Genomic DNA, 15,111 nt, shown 5'->3' with positions numbered 1-15,111 from the left:
ATGAAGGAACACAGGTGAGACACTAGGACGAGTTTCCTGACTAAGGGAAGAAAAGCACCGAGACATTCAAGGACAGCTGAGGGCTCTCCAACGTTTGGATCAGAAGAGTTAAGGCACTGTCCATCACGAAGAAGCATGGAGGAGGTGGCTTTACCTTGAAGTCTTAATTTTCTTCATTTCAAAGGGTAAAAAAAAAAAAACAACTTAGGAAGCAACTTAATGACTGCACAGCTGAACCTACATAAACCAACTGTTAATTAATTAACTACATTATGACAGTTGAGGCCATAGCCCCATCCAACACATGATCCACACATCTTCCCCAACTGCTGCCTATCTACGCAGACCTGGGGGGGCGGAAAGAAATATTATTATGCCGATATTGTGGAAAAGGAAAAGATCTGAAGAGACCAAGTCATACGCCAACGTCATACAGAGGATCTGACATAATAAAAGAGCCCTGTCCAGTGGTGTAATCTCAAAATGACCCTTCTACTTAGGGAAATATTAAAATATACTCAATGGAGGTCTAGCTGGAATATTTGCAAATGCCCTGCTTGCAGCAATATATTATAAGATCTCAAACCAGTTTTATTTTTGAACAAATCTGCCTTCACACATGGCATGCAAAATATTTGTTCGCAGGTGAAAAGCTGCAACATAAATGTTCAGAGCATTAATTTCTCATTAGAAGTAACCTGCACAGAATAACGATGGGGCTGGAGGGCAGGAGTTTGATGGCTGATGAGTGAAAGCAAATATTTTTAGCCATTTTCATTGAGTGCAAAAATAGATTCATAATAAGCCGCCCTCCCAGCCTGGCAGGTTGCTGACAGCCGTAGCGGAGGCTGCAACGGGGCACCTCACCGGGGCTGGCAAAGGGTCTCGCAACGTCCTTCAGGTGGCTGGGGGACAGGTTGGTCCAGCCTCACCACCAAGCCACAAAATCTTCCCTCTGGAGGCCTGGTGAACAGGCAGCCTCTGGTCTGGGCAGAGACTTCCACCAAGGATTTCAAGAAACCCGAAGGGGCTCACTGCAGCCACTGCCGTCCCCCAGCATCGTCAAGCCCTCACCGCCACCTGCCTGTAGATCAGCCAGGAAAACCCAGTGCCAGAACAGGCATTAGAGATGCTTTTAACAGAAGTGAATTTTCATTTTAATAGGAAAGAAAAAAAAAAAAAAATAATAAAGAGAGCATTTCAGAAGCACACAGTGATGCCAGGCAGTGCAAAACTGCCCTGGCTTTAGCAAAGCATTACTCTCGCGTCACTCCTCTACCACTGAGGCTTCTCCAGGGCTTCTCTAATCACAAAGAACAGTTGAAATGCCAATGGGAATAAATGTTGGCCTTGCTGATGCACAAACATCTAAACAGATTTCCTTTCGCGCTGTCTTTGACAAGCTGAAGCTCCAGCCTTTACCCCAGTTTAGTTTGGGAGCATCCTATGAAATAGCAGGCAGACTTCTACTGATAAGCTACATCAATATTAACTGGAAGGCATTTGCCCCATCTGTGTTTTGAACAAAGAATATCAGATTAAAAGGAAAAGGAAAAAAAAAAAGCAGCAGTCCAGGCACTTGAGATAAAGTAGCTGTTATCACCCTCTCTAACAAGGCTGCATGCTTTCTGTCTCCAGGCAATGACTCTGTGAAAGCAGTTTGAACACAAGTTAAAAATTCATATCCCAGCCAAGCTGTCCTCACTAAGCCAGCGGAGAGTCACGGCTCCTGCGACCTTTCACGACGCGTTTCTGGAAGATGGTGGCACTGGCAGGTACACGGAGTAGCTCACTGCTCCAGCCATCCCCTCGGCAGGTGCCTTTGGACAGGGAAGGGCCTTGCTGCTTTTCCTTTCTTGTTGAATAAAGGCTTGCAAAACCATTTAGATGAAAAAATCTCTATTTCGGGTTCGAAACAGCTTTGTAAATCCCACAGCTCGTCTCGCATGGAGACATCTGGCAAGTCTCCTTTGCACTGAGTCTGAACAGGGTGATAACATGCCATTTAGCTCTGCTTTCTGACCCAGCAGTGGGTTTCTGCAGTGCTGACGGTGGGATTTCATCCCATTTTCCCCCACCAGTGCTGCATCCCAAGCAAACTTGTGGGACAAGACGCAGCCAATTTAACGAGCAACTGAAAGCACCCAGGGTCTTGATTCAGCAGCTGAGAACAGGTACTAGCAAAGCTGTGGTTCCCAGGAGGTAATGCAGCACTGAGGAACAAAATTTCTCTAGTGGCTACTCACCCACTAAGAAGAAGAAGAAAAAAAAAAATAAAAAAAAAATCCACCATTTATGTGCTATTTCACCCTGATGACAGGAAAGAGCTGGAAAGGGCCATTGCTTCTGAGCTTAATTACATCCGATGCTTCTAAGGGTGAGGGAAAAGAGCACTTCATGAGCCAAAACCAAAAAAGTTAATATATTACACTGCAGCAAGAACACAGCATCTTCAAAGCTTTCCCTCCCCACACCCTGAAGTGTGAAATTAGAGATTTTTTTTTTTTTTTTCTTCTCAGTAATGCTTTTTGCTCATTTCCTGCCTGGCCTCATACTCTGCTAACAATGAATCAGGATTAATTAACATCAATGTCAAGATTAAGATCAGGCCGAACCAGGACTTTCTTGTCATCTTGAAGCCCACGTAATGACGGGCTGACCACGCTGCCAGGTTGGACTAATTCCCTTCACCTGTGGGGAGCTGGTGCTTTCAGGTGAAACCAGCCCACCACCTCGCACAAATCTCTCGCTTTGGGGCAACTCAGCCAGTTTCCCCAAGTTGGTTCTTTGTTTTCCATGCACCTCTTCTAAACCCACCATCGGCATTTATTTTCACATTCCCAGGCGGGAAGCAAGCAGCCGTGCACAAACTGGAAGCTGTGGTCTGAGGTGAGCGAGGGGCAGTTTTAGCGTAAGGTACTGCAAGCCACACACAGGTATAGAAAAGCAAAACTAGTCCAGCAGCCTGTGGTGCTCTTAAAACAGTGATCAGCAGCTGTGAAGGAAATTTTTCTGGATTCTCCTCCAAATATACACCTCTGACCTTATCAGGCTCCATATTCTCATAAGGCCACTCACTATGAATTAAACTATGAGCTTCCAGGTTGCTTTTTGTAAGACCAAGGAGACCAGAAGGTCTTGTCTTTCTCACCTTCCGGGCATTTGCTCAGCAGGCTACTGCAGGTTCAAACCAAGTGTTCCCACAAGAAAGCGGGAGGAAAAGGGTAGGATGCAACCCCATCAGTCGCCTCCCTGTAGGGGATAGGACTTTCCTCCTCAGACTGGCAGCTCGAACCTCTCCACCCTGGCAGGGATCCACAGAACTGCCTCTCCAGCCCAGAGGATGCAGCGGAGAGCTGCAACATCACAAACGTGGCAACATCTTTCCTTGAAAACCCTCGGGAGATCTGCAGCCCCGTTCCCCTTCCCAAGTTCTGTATACACATTATAAACACAATGTTCTCAAAAGAAACCTGCTGTCAAGCATGACATAGTGTCTATGGCGGTTTCTACAGCTATCCATTCATCTTTCCTACAGCCATATCAACAGTGCATCAAGAACAACAGAAAAATTATTCTTGTGGCACATTTTCTGGTGCTCCTTGGTTTTATTTCACTTCAGCATGGCATTTTAGAAGTTTTTCAAAGTGTTAAAAAGCATGACCTTTCCCTTTATAAATCATTAAGGGAAGCAAAGAGTCACAGGTACGGGCAAGTGTTAGGCACCTAAACTTTTTGACGCTTCTGCAGAGTAAAAGTTCTCTGCTGAGCTAAAGGAAGTGGAGCGAGGCTATGAACGGAGATTGAACCAGCAGTTCTTGAGATTTAAGTTTAGGATGTGATCAGTTGTAGAGAAGAGTCTAAAAAAGAAAACAGAATCTCTTTGCAGAACACTGGCCTCCATCTCTGAGCAGAAAGCATCACATAGGCAGTTATTTCAGTAAAAAATAAGATGGCCAAACATATGTACTAATGACTCATTAAGATAAAAATCTTTGCTTAATTTTCCCAGCAGTGCAAAATGAAAAATTTCACTTTCCAGCCTCCAAAATACGAATGTCCAGGCCCCTCCCAAAAGCGAGCAACCAGAGGGGTCACAGCACCCTTCCCACCCCCTCAGCGGGAGGGGAGAGATCACACCTCCTGCAGCTCCCTGCAACGGTCCCTGCGGCCACCCTGAGCTCCAAAGCAGAATCCAGAACCTTCTGGGGGTTTTAAGGCTTTAGCTGCCCGATAAAGCTACTCTACAACACGTGGAGCTCTATTTGCCACAGCGTGGTCAACAGAAGCGCATCTCCACAGCGCGTGTGATGAAATACCTCAGTACGTTCATCTCCCTGGTCATGAAGCTCCCACATATTAGCAATTTCTATGCTATTCCTCAACCTTCTCACCTGAAGGATGACACAAGAGTCTAACCTTGAACGCAGCATCCAAGAATAATTGTAATTTTTTAAATTCCACTCATGTCACGGACCCAATTTGTCCAAAGCGCAGCTTGGGGTTTTTTTGCGTTATGAAGAGGAAAAAAAAAAAACAAAAAAAAAAACACACACACAAAAAACCAAAACTAGCTAGCAATTCTCTTCTGTGCACAGAAGTTCTGCTGTACTTTTGCTGGATGACACACCGAAGAACCACAACTGCACAGCCCAAAGGAGACAAACGGCTGATGCAAACGGAAAACAATGCAGCAAAAGGAAGTTATTCTGTAAGGCAATTACTTTGTTCTTTCAGGGGCTTTTTGGGGTATCTTCTTTCCATAGAAAGTTTCCACTACAGTTATTTAAATGAAACTCGTGTGTATTTTTGTCCCCAAACCTATGAGGCTGCATAGCAGGAGATCTGCTGAAAACCAGTAAAACAAGATGTAATTGTGCCTAAGCCCTGGTTCCTAGGTCAGAAACATAGACAAAGAACGAGGAATGACCCAAAACAATTTGTGAGTCATTTTCTTAAACTAAAACCTGGAAAGACCTCGAGATATCATTTAGCAAAGCCGCTGGAGGTGTTTTAGGGGAGCAAAAACTATCCGCAAGCGTGTGAAAAGTGAGAGTCCGAAGCTACCTGCATGGGCACATCCACCTTCATGGCATGGGGCAAAAGAGGGAAAGGGAAGAGTTGAATGAACATTAGGAAATGCCTCCACCAAGAGTCACCCCATCACTTGAAACATCTCAAGGCCGGACAAACATCCTCACGCTATCAGGTCGGAGACGCTCCTTTTCATGACGCAGACTTTCAGCATCCTCATCTTCATTTTGGGCTCCAGCGGCCTCAGACGTGGGGGAAAACACCACCGTGCGAGAGGAGCTCAGGCTGGGTCGGAGCTTCAGACCCGAGCCTGAGCCTCCAGGTGATTTTGGGACGTCTGTGCCGGTCTCCGATGCGCTGCCGGCCTTCCCCCGCGGCGTGCAGATGGCTGAATATTGAAGCAGCTTTTGCTTCTTGGCACTGTGCAGCAACGCAGTGGCACGAACGCAGCATATAGAAGACCATTTCTGCAGAAGATTTACAATCCGCCTTTAAACCCTCTAAAGGGGTTAAATAACGTGGCGAGCACGGGTTTCTTGTGGAAAAATGACTCACAGGAAGGATGGCAACAATGCACTGCTATAAAATATTAAACATAATAGGTCTCTCTGCCCGGGACTGAAAGAATAAAAAACAAGGTAAGTGGACCCGTGTTTTTCTCCTGGTTCTCAAAGTCACTAATGGCCCTCTGGGTCTGTGAACAGATGTCAACAGCATACTGCAGGTACCACAATTTACTCGCCGCAAATTATTGCCTGGCATTTAATTAAAATTTTATTGTGACGATTCCCATCATCTCTCTCCACAGCACCAAACGGAGCAGACTGAAGAGAAAAGTGGATCATTCAGAGCAAATAAGCCCACTCGGTCAATAAAATACTGTAGCTCTGAAAGGGGAAAAGAAAGTGTGTGGTAAGAGGTTTGGTTATCTGACGTTTTTTCCCTGCGCGGGGCCCCGCTGTGCTGTTCCCGGCACTGACGCCTGATCTGAACCAGCCTGAAGTCGGCTGTGGGACGAGCCCAATACACAGACGGTGTTTTTCTGCTTGGACTCCTTAGGGATCGGGCAGCATCCCGTTAGGAGCGGAGGATGGAACAACCGGCCTCAACCGTTCACTTGTCCAGCTTGGGAGGAAAGCGCTTTTACTGCAAAAAGCTCCTTATTCACGGTTTCATTTCCCATATCACACGCCTTTTAGGAACAATCCCAACCTGGTGGGAGGATCTGTCCACCTAACGGAGACTCCTCAAGGATTTGTGCTTTTTTTGCCCTAAAATGATGAATGACCGTTCTTGCTCTCATTACAGCAGTTGGAGCGTCCTACTGCTTTCAGTAGATGAAGCAAAGGGACCCGGTCTGCTCCGTCCCAGGCTGCTGCTCCATGCACTCCACTGCACCCAGATCTTCCCCAGTCCAGCTGGGGGCTGGACGGGAGCACAAGATCACCTTTTCTCCTGTCCTGCACATTTTTCTGGTGGCTTCTACCAAAGCCAGTAACTCCACACAAGAGTGTAGGAGACTTGGCAGCTCCCGGGCTTACACACAAGCCCCCATCTATCCCAGAGGTTCTGGCAATGATCAGGTGCACAGAGGCCCCACAACTGCCCCTGGCTGTAAGGGAAGGAGAAAATCCCACAGGTACCTCATCGGATACCACCTTCTGGATCACAAATACAGTGATCCCAAATCCCTGAGCAAAACAACACAGACATGGAAGGAAACAAGACGCATCCGTGAAAGCTGATGCTTGATAGCACCACATTATCCTAAACATCAGTGTCCTGCTACCGGTTGAGGCCACCCTTGACCCTTCAGAAGAGGGAAAAAGCCAAAAGCCAAGACAAAACACCCTCAGCTGCTTGTGCAGTTAGAAAAACTGCCCTCCTGATACCTGCAGACATACGCTGGAAGCCCTGAAGCACAAGACCCAAGGAAAGCAGAGTTTTTATGCCGAGCCACGAGCGATACGGGATGCTAAGAAAAACAATGGCAAACCCTCTCTGTCCACAGCCGGAAGGAAAAAAGGTTTATGTACACACCGGCTCAAGGGCCAGGATGGATTAACACCATCATCTGCCACAGTACTGGGGAAAATACAGCTCCAAGGCTTAAAACTAAGGGTCTCTGAAGACTTGAAATCCCCAGGGAATGAGGAGATATGAGTTCCTCTCCAGAGCCTCAGGGGTTAAGACAGGCACAGCTGATCTGACAACGTCCCCCTCTAAAGGTACCTGTGATGCTTTACCTCCCTGTGCAACTACTCTGGGAAGTCAGGGGAGACAGAGCTAGAATGATGGATGCAAAATTAAAAGCTCAATAAATAATTAATCACTGAGGTCATCAAATTGTACGAATCTGTCCGTCTTCTCGCTCTCTGCTCTCCTGTTAATCAGAGGAGTCTCTGTTTCAATGGTGGGTGAAGTGGTCCTGGAAGAACCATAATTCCTGCACGCTGCTGCCATGAAGCTTGTACTGGGTGCCATATAAATCAATAGTAATAAATCATTTGCTGAATGTTGTAAAGACTTTAAGAGTGTTAAGCAAACAGAAAGCCTCCAGAGCTCCCAAAATAAAGTGAGGGGTGAGTCTGAGTAACTCATTAAGGTAATTATTAAAACGCGTAGTCGCCAAACATCAAATATGTATAGCATAGAGAAAACCTCCTTTCCTCTTTCCGGTATCATCCTCACCACAAATGCCAATGAAAAAGAGCACTCTTAAGTACCACAAATAAAATACAGGGCACAGATGAAAGCTAGCAAACCCATCCCACCGCCTGGCCACCGTAACCCCTTCTCTTCCCCCTTCCACGCACCATCTCCCTCTGAGTTTCACCGGAGATGGGAAGCTCCCTCAAGCTGGGACCACGCGACCAGTTTTTCCAATATACGCAATTTCTAGTATGTGATGGTGTTATCCTGGTTATAAATAAGTGGTAAATGACAATGAACATGAATGCCCAGAATGGAAGAAATTTATCCCCTGGTTGTTGCATCCTCCAGAGGCTGAGCAAAGTGAACCAATGTGACCCAGCGTGTCAGGTCCTTGTGCTCCCACCAGCAGCAATGGCGTGATCCAATCTCTGGACTGGGCCAGATCAGCTCCTTGACAAGGAATGACGACACCGCCGGCATGTGAAGCACAAACAGAGGTGAAATATTAGGTTTATTGCTACATCTAAGGAGGAATTGGGGAAACTTAACAGCTCAAACTGTAGTTTAGTGAGGGTTAATAGCTAATGTTTGCAGAAAATGCCAGTGCTTCACTGCCTCACGCAGCTGCTCAGGACCTCTCTGCTTTGTGCTGCACCTACAAAATGAGTTTTCAAAGTTCTCTGGAAGTTTCTTCCCGATTTGTGAACAGTGTTGTTACCGTATCCATGCTGAAATGTCATGTTATCTGTGAGAAATACCATGCTACTTGATTAAGCACAGACCGTACGTATCAGTCTAGCACTGTCCAATGTGTTACAGCAAGAGGAGCCTGCCCAGCACCAACAGCGGGCTGGCAGCAGCAGCAGAACGTCCCCACCACTGTCTTCGGACACGGGACAACAGCCTTGGGCCCGTGGGCTCGTGTGTGTATAAGCCTCTTTTTCCTTCCGGCTGTGGACAGAGAGGGTTTGCCATTGTTTTTCTTAGCATCCCGTATCGCTCGTGGCTCGGCATAAAAACTCTGCTTTCCTTGGGTCTTGTGCTTCAGGGCTTCCAGTGTATGTCTGCAGGTATCAGGAGGGCAGTTTTTCTAACTGCACAAGCAGCTGAGGGTGTTTTGTCTTGGCTTTTGGCTTTTTCCCTCTTCTGAAGGGTCAAGGGTGGCCTCAACCGGTAGCAGGACACTGATGTTTAGGATAATGTGGTGCTATCAAGCATCAGCTTTCACGGATGCGTCTTGTTTCCTTCCATGTCTGTGTTGTTTTGCTCAGGGATTTGGGATCACTGTATTTGTGATCCAGAAGGTGGTATCCGATGAGGTACCTGTGGGATTTTCTCCTTCCCTTACAGCCAGGGGCAGTTGTGGGGCCTCTGTGCACCTGATCATTGCCAGAACCTCTGGGATAGATGGGGGCTTGTGTGTAAGCCCGGGAGCTGCCAAGTCTCCTACTCTCGTATGTGGAGCTACTGGCTTTCTCCCTGCAGTTACACGCCGCATGCTTTCCTTCCCAAACCCTGCCTGCGCGCCAGGCCTGCGTCACCCCACGCAGAAACTCCTGTGCATGTTGAACCAGGATGAGACCCCGAAAGCAGGCTCCTGGCTGGAGGCGGCTCTTCTGACAGTGGTGGTCCAGGGGCTCTCCCACCCGCCGTCCTGCCCCTGTGCCGTGGCACACAGGAGACGCTCCCACACCTGGGCACCATGGCACGTCGGCATCCCAAATCCAGCCTCAGCCACGTGGTGAAGCCATACCGGTCGACTCTTTATGGCCACAGTAGCAGACGACACCCATCAGTGTATCTGAAAAAGCCTTCTCCCAATAAATGACCTGCATCTGCAACTTCTTGTATTTCCCCGGGACAGGGCCCAGACCATCACCACTCCGCAGGCAGATCTCATCTACCGTCAAACTTTTTTGCCTCTTCAAAGGATAATCTGACTAACGTTATTTTATTTATTTTTTTTTTCCCTGAAACACCATCGTACAACACAGCATTGGAGTCCAAACACCAAACTGCCCCTTTTCCAGCATTCTGGGTGCTCTTCTCTGCCATTCCACTTTAAGCTGTTTCTCTACTCCATTAGAAACACCGCCAGTAAAAATCTCCTGAAAACGCCGTTGCAAATTAAAGCGAGCCGGTCCGAAACCAGTATCACAGCCACTTGCTTAATATATTTCTCCCTAGAAGAACTTACAATGTTTCCTTGATGAACCCCCAAGCATAACAGTTTCCACAGTGATTACAGAAAAAGTAGCGGTGCCAGAAATAACATCGTTAAATGGAAAACATCCCCTGCGCTCGCTCTCGCGCACGCACACACCCAGCGAGGGCAAACGGGCTCACCGGCACCGGGGACGGTTTCTCCCCGGGGACAGACCCGGCCCCCAGCAGCCACCAGTGGAAATGCAAACAGAGATGGAAATTGAGTCAAAATGCCACTTTTTAAGTAGGTGTCTTGGTGATGGCCCATAGGCAGGTACCTTCTGCACACAGCGTACCCTCGAATAGAGATATAGTCCATGAGGATATTACAAAAGCAGCTTCCCAAGTACAATACTCCAAATATTTTACCTAGGAAGGCAGGACAAAACGCCCACCCCCAGGGGTCTGTCCTGCCCTGTGAAAGGCACTTTTAGTTCTGGCGCAGCCCTGGTGCAAAAGCAGGAAAGAGAAGTACCGACCGAGTATCGGAGCTTCCCCAAGCCACCCCTCCTTGGCACTCGCATTCATTCAGTTATTTGAGGTCCAGGACATGCAAAGCTGCGCTTGCCATTCCTGTGAAACCGCCTGCGTGTCTTCAGGCTGCTGCCATCCTCCTCGTCCCCGCGCCAGGCTGCGGGCACCCCGTCTCCAGCGCTGCTGCGACCTGACATCTCTCCCTTTCCTCATTCATTTACCAAAATAGAGAGAAGGCTTTCAGCAAACACCTTTCCAAAGCCATTTTCTGCAACAAGAGCCCTCAGGAGCTTCAAACTCTTTAATGGCTTATTGCTCACAAGAAAAGAGCAAAATGAATGCTTTCTATTATCTTTTAACCTAAACTTTTGGCTCACGCACGGGCACCGGACCCTGCCCTCTCCCCACACCCCTCACAAGCATCTTCTCCTTTTGAGCTCTCTGTCCCCATGACCCTCAGAGCCTTTACCAGCCTTTTTTCCCCTGGGAGGAACTCAACGCACTTATCCATGTAAAAAAAGATCACGTTTATCACCTTGATTTGCATTCGAATTTATTAAAGTATATGACCAACCTCCTGCTTGCTTAGAAAGGTATCACTCTAATTTAGAGATGGCAAAAATGGGTTCAAAAAGGAAAAAAAAAACAAAAACAAACAAAAAACCAACAACAGGCTAAACAACAATGTCCAGCTTAGATTTTTTGTGATAGGTTTTGTGTTTGACACGACTCCGCAAGCAGAAGCCGCCCAGGACATGCAGATACATCCCCGACTGCCAGCCATGACTTAGCTCCCATTCAGGAGCAATGGGATTTTGAGGATTTCTGTTATATTCACACACTTTTCTTTTCCACCTTTACACCTGTTTATCTAAAAAAAAAAAAAAACCAAAAAAAAAAACCCAACCAAACCCTTAACTGCTGCTTTAACATTCTGGCATACCATCTCCTACCTTGTGAATAATTCTGAATTCTGATTAATGCAAATATGAACGCAAAGGATTTTCTAACTTTGCAGCAAATCCCCACAGGTGGGTGACAGATCAAAACACGAAGGCAGCAGACCATGTCTACGGCGATGAATTACAGGCAGAATCAAAAAGCAACTCTATTCCATGGAGACTATAAGGCAACCAACACCTCATCTGGGACTTTCCCTTAACTTCTTTAAAGACCTAAAACCTGCATAATGCATAATAAAACCAACACTGCAGGCTTTTTCTTTAGCAGAAAACCAGCCCACTGCTGCCTTCGGGTTATGAAAAAATTCTTCAGTTTGGCAGTAAACGGTTTTAGCCTTCCTCGCTTTACTCTTCCTGAATGCAAACGGCGCCATTCAAAGCAGGTTTGCAAAAGCAGCAAGGCTTCGGTTTTAATAAATGCTCCTTGAATTAAAAAGGATTACCTTAGTAATGATACAAACCGCGGTAGTAAACTCATTAGACAGTGAGTCATTACCGTCGGATGCTATCAGATGCGAAGATCCAGCCCCAGCTGCCAGCACATCTACTCACACGGTGCGAGGAAGATCGTAGGTGATTCTTGGATCTCTTTTACCCATTTCGGTAAGTTTTTTGAGCAGCTGCTGGGCCATCGGTGCTAAAAAGCAATAGCTTCCCCAGCCTAGAGTGGTCATGAACCATAACTATGAATCTTTACCATAATACGTTTTCATAGTTATTTGTAGTTATTCACTGTAGCATGAAGCACTTACTTAGAATATTATTTAAAATAGTATCAATTTACTTTTATTTAGCATTTTTTACGCTGGTGGAAAAAACTCTGTGGTGTTTTACAAACTGCTGCGGAGGGAGTGTGGCAATGCTCCTGGGAGGGAGGGAGAATATTTTTAACCCCATTTTACAGAAGTGGGAACTGAGGCACACACTTTTCCACAGAAGGATATTGGCCAGAAACACTTCTGAATTCTTGCAGGATAACTTCCAGCAGAGATCCTCACTTCCAGAAGAAACGTACGCTTATTCCAAACTACAGTGGTCACCCTGTTGTCTCCTGGCCAATTTTCTCACGTAAACAGAGTGGTGAAACGGTGGGGAAGAGTGGTTTCTCTTCAGGTTTTGTTAATTTTAGCCTGAGAAAGTCATGAAGGAAATACCTGAGCACGACGGGCAAGTTTGTGGGAGGTAATTAAACACCCAGCTCGACTTCCCTTACAACTCAGAAAAGCTTCAAATTCTTCTGTAGATATCTACTACTCTATTTTTGCACTTGGTTCAAGCCTGACCTTTCATTGCCCTGTTTTGTTCCACAGTCGAGCACTCCTCGTCTTCAAAATGAAGGCTTTTTTTTTTTTTCCTTTTTTTAAACACGACCAAAACTTTATTTTCCTCTTTAAAATGTGCAAAGATCCAACACACTTTTGGGGGGTTCAAATACACACAAGAACACTTTGTCCTGCCCCTACCGGCCCTGCCGTTCCCCCCACAACAGAAACTTCCCAATTGACACAAGCACTTGGGATGCCAAGAGACCTCATATTTGAGTAAAGAAATCCCTTAACTGTTTCAGTTTGTACAAATATCTGCTGCGAAGAGCCCTTCTAAGGAGAGATGCTTGGGATCACCACCCCGTGCTCGTCCCCCCCCCCCCCCCCCCCCAGGATGCTTCCCCTTAAAGGACAGGCACTACCTCTCCGTTCTTCACCGTGCCCAGCCGGCTCGTCACCCTCAACTTGTTCCTCCGCAGCTGAGACAACCCAGTGCGGCTGTGGTGCCTCCTGGGGAGTTTATCAGATTTCCACCCCTGTGGCAACAGGGTGGCAACTGCAAATCACCAGCCCGTTACCGACTCCTGGCTGACCCAGCCCAGCAGCTGCTCTTGTTTTACAGGTGGCGGGTGCCATCCCAGTGCTTTCCGAAATGTGTGAACTTTATGAAACTTTTTTTTTTAGTTTTTCGTTTTTGTGCCACTCGTTTTAGCCCCATCCTCAGTTTTTCTATAGCTTTAATTTATGTTAGTGAATCTCCCCAGAAGGGAACAAACACCAAAAAAACTGAATAAAGAGCAGGAGGGAACACAGGAAACCTGTGGGGAGCTATTTAAAGAGTCAGCGATGCCTCATGGAAAACTCTAAACACATTCCCGTTAGTGACAAAGCCACTGTTTTGGCCCCAGGTCGTTCACTGCATCCCTTGGGGTCCCCACTGCCTCACCCCGAACAGCAGGAAATGGGGAAAGTCTTTCTATCCCACACCTTTCCTGGGCATCTCCCAGCAGCTTGGGGCAGGAGGAACCAAGGTGTTGCTCCTAAACCCCTTGAAAGTTCCTAGAAGCTCTACAGTTTTCACAGCCTGTTCTGTGAACCCTGTACCCCAGCACGTAAATAACGACCATTCGTTCACCTTCCCCAGGTGAAACGGCTGGAGAGGGCACGCCATCGCTTCCAGCCGCGACGCAGACCTCCAGTGCATTCAGCCTACAACTTATCTTACTACATTACATTTGGGGAGCACGCATCCAGTCACACACTTCTCTAGTTAGCCTTTTACCCCAAGACCATACCCTACCCTGAGTTGGGAACGCAACCAGCTCACTACACAACACCCCCTGGGACCCTTCGTCACCGCTGGCTCATGGTCCATTATGACATTGGTGATATATGGGGCTATCAAGAGAATAATCATACACCTGAAGATGAAGAAGGCCAGTCCATGTATACCCGAGACGTAAATCTGTTAGTAATTCTTATGAAAAGTGCCAGTAGGTGGTTGTAGAATGAAGGGTTGTGTCTGTTTTTTGCCTTTTGAGTTCTGCGAAGCAGTGAACTGCCTTTCAGGAGAGACCATCTAAGCAATGCAGAAGTTGGATTTCAATCTGGATGTGGGACTGTGGCAGTAAAGGCTTCAGGGAAATACTACGCTTAAAACCAGGTTTGCTGGGAAAAGGGCCAGGCTCAATTTTATTGGATTCTCCTGAGGTTTCCCCCTCCAAACTACACCACCAAATGAGGGCTCAGCAAAGCTCTCCAGGTCTCGATGCATCTGAGAGCAACATTAGCGGAGAAACCCAAATCCTATGTCTGAATTCAGCTGGATCCAGCCAATTTTTGACACACCTTGCCTTCCTGCCTAAAATCTGTAGGTCTAATAGGGAAGCAGAGCAAAATAGCTGAAACCCCAAAGCCTCCCAGGGCTGGAAAGCCAGAATAATGGTTTAATGAGCAGGTGACCCTGCAAAGTTCCGAGGAAGGAACAAGGGAAGGTCTGGATAAGCGGGGTGGAAAAGACAATTTAGGATTTGGAGAGTGAGGAGCTGCTGAAACCAAAAACTTCATTTGCACCAAAAAAAGATTTTTACATCATCAGCGTATAATAATGTTTCCCACGACACTGAAGATGCTCTACGCTGAGTTTGTACCGGTGGCTGACCCCCTGCGAGCTCCTGCCGCGATGACCTGCAAGCGCTTTGTGCCTTTTGTACCATTTACGCAAAATGGCACACGGGCTTCAAGGCAACGAGGCCCAGGTAGTCCCTGCTCACAGCAGGTCCATTTTGGGAAGGCAGGAAAACCTGGTCTCACTCCTTTTTTTTTCCCCCCTTACTTATCCCCGCTTAAAAGTTGCTGAGCAGTTCCCAGAAGGAAAGTGCCCCTAAAGCAAAATTTCCGTACAACTTGGGGGGGGGGGGAAAAAAAAAAAAACAAACCTGTACAAAAATACTGTCTAAGTGTGTTCAAATGGGTTAGTAACCGTTCCTTTTAGGGAAAAGGCTTCTCGGAAGATT

General features: G+C 47.0%; 1 protein-coding gene across 8 annotated transcripts in view; it reads right to left on the bottom strand.

Annotated features, from left to right (window-relative positions):
* HIVEP3 (HIVEP zinc finger 3) overlaps positions 1 to 15,111 on the bottom strand; it is a 324,947-nt gene that overhangs the window by 103,699 nt on the left and 206,137 nt on the right. The window lies entirely within an intron of this gene.

Source organism: Larus michahellis, chromosome 19, assembly GCF_964199755.1.
Source record: "Larus michahellis chromosome 19, bLarMic1.1, whole genome shotgun sequence".
Classification (NCBI taxonomy): Eukaryota; Metazoa; Chordata; class Aves; order Charadriiformes; family Laridae; genus Larus; species Larus michahellis.
Note: the sequence above shows the minus strand (reverse complement) of the source record. Positions and strands in the feature narration are given on the sequence as shown.